A 6901-nucleotide genomic window follows, 5' to 3' on the forward strand; every position below is an offset into this window, starting at 1 on the left:
TACTGGAGTAGTACTGAAGTACTACTGCTATCCAGGGTACACATTTAATACATGCATTCAAGTGCTGCTGCACACACCACAGGTTGCGGATATATTTTTCTCAGATCCGTATTGAGCAAGTGTAGATTGACAATGTACATAGATTGACACAATTTGCCAACATCTAGCAGTATAAGAACATCAACATATTTTGGAGCATGACAATTATTCTTTTTAAGGATTACTGCAGCATTATAGAAAAGGGATTACCTGGTGATAGATGGTATTGTTGCCAGAAGCAGAGCACATGCATAAATTATTGGAATTAAAGTCCTAGGTTTGTTCTTCCCCAGCCACATCAAGGATCCTGATGCAGCAAGGGAGAGGGTCATCATCTATAGAAGTACAAAAGTAAGTCTTATGAAATTAGGATAATATAAACAAGGAACCTGACATTATATTTTTCACACTATATAGTAGCATTACAAGATTGGCATTTGCTTCAAGTCCTTGGAATATGTACTCCCAAGTAAATTCAAGCCTGGACAGTTATAAAATCAATAACCTATATAATGGTACGAAATGTTAAAGAGACTCATGATCTCAATACATCTTCAAGTTACCAGGAACCAGATACCAAGTGAAAAAGGAACAAGTTGGCAGTCACTTAAATTCAATCGTCTCACAACTGAGATAAAAAAAGCTGATCACCAATGAATATTATAATTTATGTTCATGATTACAATGATGAGTACCATAACTGTGCAAAAGTGCCCAGCTGGTTCAGATAGTATGGCAGTATTATCAATCAAGTTGAAAGGGGGCATTAACTGAACCTCACTGTAACCCTTATCTAAGGATTTACTAATTACAAGCAGGTACATTAGCAATAAGGATATTGGTTACAAGCTAGGTGAAATGCAAACAGAGTCCTATTGTATTGATGGATCCTAACTTGTTTAAACTAGAGCAGATTGTTCAACTAGTGCAATCTAGCAGTCTAAAAAGAGAAAAGTATGTTCATTCTCAGTTACACATTAACTAGAACATAAATGAGAGACACATCATTAGAAAAGAAATGAGAGACACTAATATAAGCAAGAACTTTCAACAAGTACACATTAATTATAACATAGCTCTGTAGCACTGTTTTTGTTTGAATATTAAAACTAGTAGTTGTCAGCTATGGAGCATCGCTCATTGAGCATCATTAGTATATCAGCTAGCAAAATCCTCATGTACTAACTTAGACAAATTTGACATATTAATGCTAGAGAAAATAATTGTTTGCACATCATCGTCCAGGACCTTTACACAACTATATGCAACACAATCACAAGTGACATTTACAGAAGCAACACAGACAAATAATTGAATCATTCAATCAATTGGCGAGGCCCAAAAAAATTATTATGGGGCGTCACATAGCTACAGAAACCATATCATGAATAAACCGAACATTTGCAAAAGTAGAGCGAGGTTCTCTCAATGAGTGTAGCCTTTGATATATTTATAGTACCTACTTCCTAAAGGGTCATTTCATCTAAACCCCTACCTGACTAAACTAACAAGTGATCAAATTACAGACAAAAACAAGTGGCAGTAGCTAACAAAGTGGCAGGAGCTCAAAACAAGTAGAACATCTGTTGATAAGCAAATGAAAAAGGCTAAACACATGTTTGGTCAGAAGAACTAAAAGCTAAATCATGTCATTCCAGGAAGATCTCATGAAAAATACAAAACATGCGGCCTAGAAAATAGGTCAGCAAGTTAGAGATAACTGATCAATGGTAGAGCCAGACAACGGTCTGCGCGAGCTGGAGCGGCCTCTCGATTGCCGACGTACACGTCCAGGTGACCCGTGTGGAGTAGCACGTAGTACAGCACCTGCACCCTGCGAATCATTCAATGAGTCATCAACAAGAAAGGGGATCGAGAATTCAAGGTGGGGAGGAAGCAGATAGCTGTCCAAAGAAGACGGACTAGTTATAGATGGAGAGGTAGGCATGCTCGAGTGTCAACACCATCGCTATTGCCGCTGTCCAAATCAGGGTGTCAAGGAGAAAGCGATCCGAAGCAACAAAAACTGAGCAAAATTAAAAGCATCAGTTGCCAGAAGCATGTAGGAAGCAGTATTGTATACAGCTGTTACTGAATATAAATACTGAACTACAATAGAATACAAGTTTGAATACTGCACTATATAAATACTACACTACATATTACAGTAGCATGATAGAAATGTACTCCAATATATTCACACAAGCACACACAAAATATATACCTTCAAAAGTTGGTGCAACAATAAAATGGCTAGCACTTGGGTGTGAAATGTATAACTGCAAAGGACACGACAGCTACAGCTATGTGAGCCTGCCTAATAGGTAGGTCAAGCAACTTGACTTAGTGAACTGGGAACGATCTAAGACGGACAATAAGAATGGACAGCAAGTAATACAGACCAACAACAATTTTGATATAACCTTTGCACAGAAATCCAACATCGTGTAAGTCATACAGACCAACAACGACTGGTAGTAACTATCCTTTTTTTATAAAGAATGGATGGCCACTGTCATACTCTTTGCTGACATGGTTCTAGTGTTCACTTAACCATGTTTTCGTAATTCGCCTGATTCAGCCAATAACCAGTAAGAAGACGTCTTTTTCAGGACATGAATCCTACATCTAGTAGTAATCAACGATCCCACACAGCTACCACTACTAGCACGAGTCAGAAGGAATAGAGAGGAGAGCCTCACCTTTCCAGGACGAGGAGGTGGCTGGGCTCACGGCCAACGGCTTGGGCGAGGGCAGTGGGATGAGTTGCTGCTCCTGCTCGGGCCCAGGCCAGGAGCGGCGACAGACGGGCGGGGCGGAGCTCGAGATCGTGGAGCGCGGGCGGTGCGGATCCGGAGCATCGACAGATGGGAGCGGGTGTGGACGGCCTGGATCCTCGTGGGCCAGATCCCGGCGATGCGGCTGCAAGGAGGTGGCTGGGCTCACGGCCAACGGCTAGATCTAGTCACTCCATGGCATCGGGGCAGGGGAGGAAGAGGCCATCCCGCCCATGGTGTCCTAGTGCTCGATCAAGCACGGCATCTTGGATCTGGGAGGGAGAGAACACGAGGTGAGGAAGTGACGGGCGGATGTGAAGAGGAGGAGATGGAGTGGAGGGACGCACCTGAGTCGTCGGACCACGCCGGGCGAAATTGTAGCGACGGGAGACAGTCGCGGATGGCGCTGGAGGACGCGTGCACCCCACCCACTCCGCCGGCGAGCCACTGGTCCAGCTGGTGGTGCTGCTGCATGATGGCGGCGCCCTGCACCAGATCCAGAGCTTGGTCGCCATGGCTGAGCCGCGGGCTAGGGTTTCGGGCGCTTGGGAGGCATGGGGATTCGGGCTCCTCGCCGTCGACGGCCATCGTGCGGGGGCGGCGGCGTCTAGGGTTTTGCGAGCGGGTGCGGGTGCGGGAGAGTGCGGGCGTGGGGGCTAGGGTTGGAACGGTGGGGAGTGGGGGCTGCGTGGGTGAGCGGGGTGAGAGGGCTACGTGGGTGAGAGGGTGAGGGGATGAGGTCCACCGTTGGATCACGGAGCATCCGACGGTGTCTGATGCATGATCCGCGTGATATACCCATAGACCAATCAGAACGCAACAAACAATTTGAAGACTTTATGACATTTTAAATAGGTCACGAAAAAATCATTTTCCATTTTTTAGTGCTCAAAATAAGTTCTTTTTTGTAAAAGACCTACCAAATATTTGTTCAAATGATATTCTTTATATTCTTTATATTTGTTCAAAATGAGTTCTTTATACTCTGCAAAAGTTTACATCTTGGAATAGTAAACAGTATGGACAAAGGGATTTTTTATATTCTTTGCACAAAAAATCATTTTCCATTTTTCGAGTGCCCCAAATGAGGTTCTTTGTTAAGGACCTACCAAATAATTGTTGCAAAATTGGACCAAATCATTTTTATAAAATACTAGGCCATATTTAATGCACAATTGACCAAATGGTTGGGTGAAAAAAGTTTTGATCCACCTCTCGTGAAAAAGACAAATTTCCACTGATTCAGTTGGAAGCGGGTCAAATTTGAACTGTAGCTACCTCATAGTTTGCTCTTTATTTTTTCCAAAAATCATTTCTAGGTACATAAGTATCTATTTAATCAGAGAAAAACCAAAAAAATTCCAAGATTCAACCACTAGCTAGGAACGGTCAAGCCCGCCGTTTTGACCGCATTTTGAAACGGGCATAAAAAATTCAAAAAAATCAAAAAATTGGAAAACCTTCGCATTGTGTCATTATACGTGACCAAGTTTCCAGGAAAAATAATAAACTTGCAATACAGTAATTATTTTAAAAAAGTGTTCTCAAAAAATGAGCTATCATGCGTGAAGATTCATGGCTTTCAAGCCAAATGATCAATCTTATGGCCACATTCATGGCATAGTTTGTTCAAATGATCTCATATTGTGCACAAGGGTGCATCTTGGAATTCCAAACAATGTTGCATAAGGAAGTTCTCATTTTCGTTGCACGAAAAATTTATTTTCCATTTTTCGAGTGCCCGAAATAGGTTTTTTTGTGAAGGAACTACCAAATAATTGTTGCAAAAATGGAACAAATCAATTTTATAAAATACTCGGCCATGTTTTTAATGCACAATTGACCAAATGGTTGGGTGTAAAAAGTTTTGATCCACCTCTGGTGGAAAAGACAAATTGCCACCGATTCAGTTGGAAACGGGTCAAATTTGAATTGCAGGTGCCTCATAGTTTGCTATTTATTTTTTCCAAAAATCATTTATAGGTACATAAGTATCTATTTTATCATAGAAACACCAAATTTTTTCCAAGATTCAACCACTATCTAGGAACGGTCAAGCCCGCCGTTTTGACCGCATTTTGAAACGGGCATAAAAAATAAAAAAAAATCAAAAAATTGGAAAACCTTCCCATTGTGTCATTATATGTGACAAAGTTTTCAGGAACAATAATAAACTTGTAATACAGTAATTATTTTAAAAAAGTGTTCTCAGAAATGAGCTATCATGCATGAAGATTCATGGCTTTCAAGCCAAATGATCAATCTTATGGCCACATTCATGGCATAGTTTGTTCAAATGATCTAATATTATGCGCAAGGGTGCATCTTGGAATTCTAAACAATGTTGCCTAAGGAAGTTTTCATTTTCTTTGCACGGAAAATTCATTTTCCATTTTCCAAGTGCCCGAAATGAGGTTTTTTTGTGAAGGAACTACAAAATAATTGTTGCAAAAATGGAACAAATAAATTTTATAAAATACTAGGCCATGTTTAATTCACAATTGACCAAATGGCTGGGTGTAAAAAATGTTGATCCACCTCTGGTGAAAAAGACAAATTACTGCCGATTCAGTTGGAAACGGGTCAAATTTGAACTGCAGGTGCCTCATAGTTTGCTATTTTTTCCAAAAATCATTTATAGGTACATAAGTATCTATTTTATCATAGAAACACCAAAAGTTTTCCAAGATTCAACCACTAGTTAGGAACGGTCAAACCCGCCGATTTGACCGCATTTTGAAACAGGCATAAAAAATTAAAAAAAATAAAAAATTGGAAAACCTTCGCATTGTGTCATTATATGTGACCAAGTTTCCAGAAAATTAATAAACTTGTAATACAGTAATTATTTTAGAAAAGTGTTCTCGGAAATGAGCTACTATGTGTGAAGATTCATGGCTTTGAAGCCAAATGATCAATCTTATGGCCACATTCATGGCATAGTTTGTTCCAATGACCTCATATCGTGCACAAGGGTGCATCTGGGAATGACAAACAATGTTGCCTAAGGAACGTTTCATTTTCTTTGGACGAAAAATTCATTTTCCATTTTTTCGAGTGCCCAAAATGAGTTTTTTTGTGAAGGACCTACCATATATTTGTTGCAAAATTGGACCTAATCAATTTTATAAAATACTAGGCCATATATAATGCACAATTGACGAAATGGTTGGGTGTCAAAAGTTTTGATCCACCTCTGGTGAAAAAGAAAAATTCCCGTCGATTCAGCTAGAAGCGGGTCAAATTTGAACAGCAGGTGCCTCATAGTTTGCTCTTTATTTTTTCCAAAAATATTTTCTAGGTAAATAAGTATCTATTTAATCAGAAGCACATGGTTTGATGGCGAGACATCGAGGTTTGGACGGTGGCCGAGGGCCCTAACTCTAGAGCGCATCCGCTCGCATGCCCCGCGTGGACACCACGTTCTGGGTGGCCTAGGCATGTCTAGTGGGTTGGGAATTCCCCAGGTAGGTGCTAGGAAGAAAATTATAACATAAGATTCTCATGAGGAGACCGAACTATGCTCAAACATGAATTAGCAGCCAAGTGTTTGATTAGCGATACGGGAAATGCACATGGCCAATGGGTGTGAGTTTTGGCTGAGGATGATCATATACTAAGAAGAATGTCTTCACAAATTTTTAGGGAAATCAAGAATATATAAATAACACTTCCTTCACAAAGTGTTGCTCTGAACATAATAGGAAAATGAATATTGTTGAGTTATTTTTGAACTAGGCGAGGAAGGTTTTTGACATATTTGATGAAGATATGATCGAAACAATTTATGCGAATTTTTTGGGGATTTTTGGAAAACAGAAATATAGGTTGCTTCACAACCTAGGGCAAAAATTGACACATGGACATGACACATAGGCAAAACTGATGAGATGGCGCCTAGTCATCACAACCCACCACAATCTACAAGGCTATGACCATGTATATTGGTCGTTAACAACTAGAAATAAGGCAGCGGACCAGCCCTGTTTGCTTTGTGCCATTTCGTGTAAGGAAATTACGACATTTCTGACCAAAATGGTCGCAATAGTTTAGGGTTTGGAGTCCTCCAAACAACTTTTGATCAA

Source organism: Triticum aestivum, chromosome 2B (genome assembly GCF_018294505.1).
Source record: "Triticum aestivum cultivar Chinese Spring chromosome 2B, IWGSC CS RefSeq v2.1, whole genome shotgun sequence".
Classification (NCBI taxonomy): domain Eukaryota; kingdom Viridiplantae; phylum Streptophyta; class Magnoliopsida; order Poales; family Poaceae; genus Triticum; species Triticum aestivum.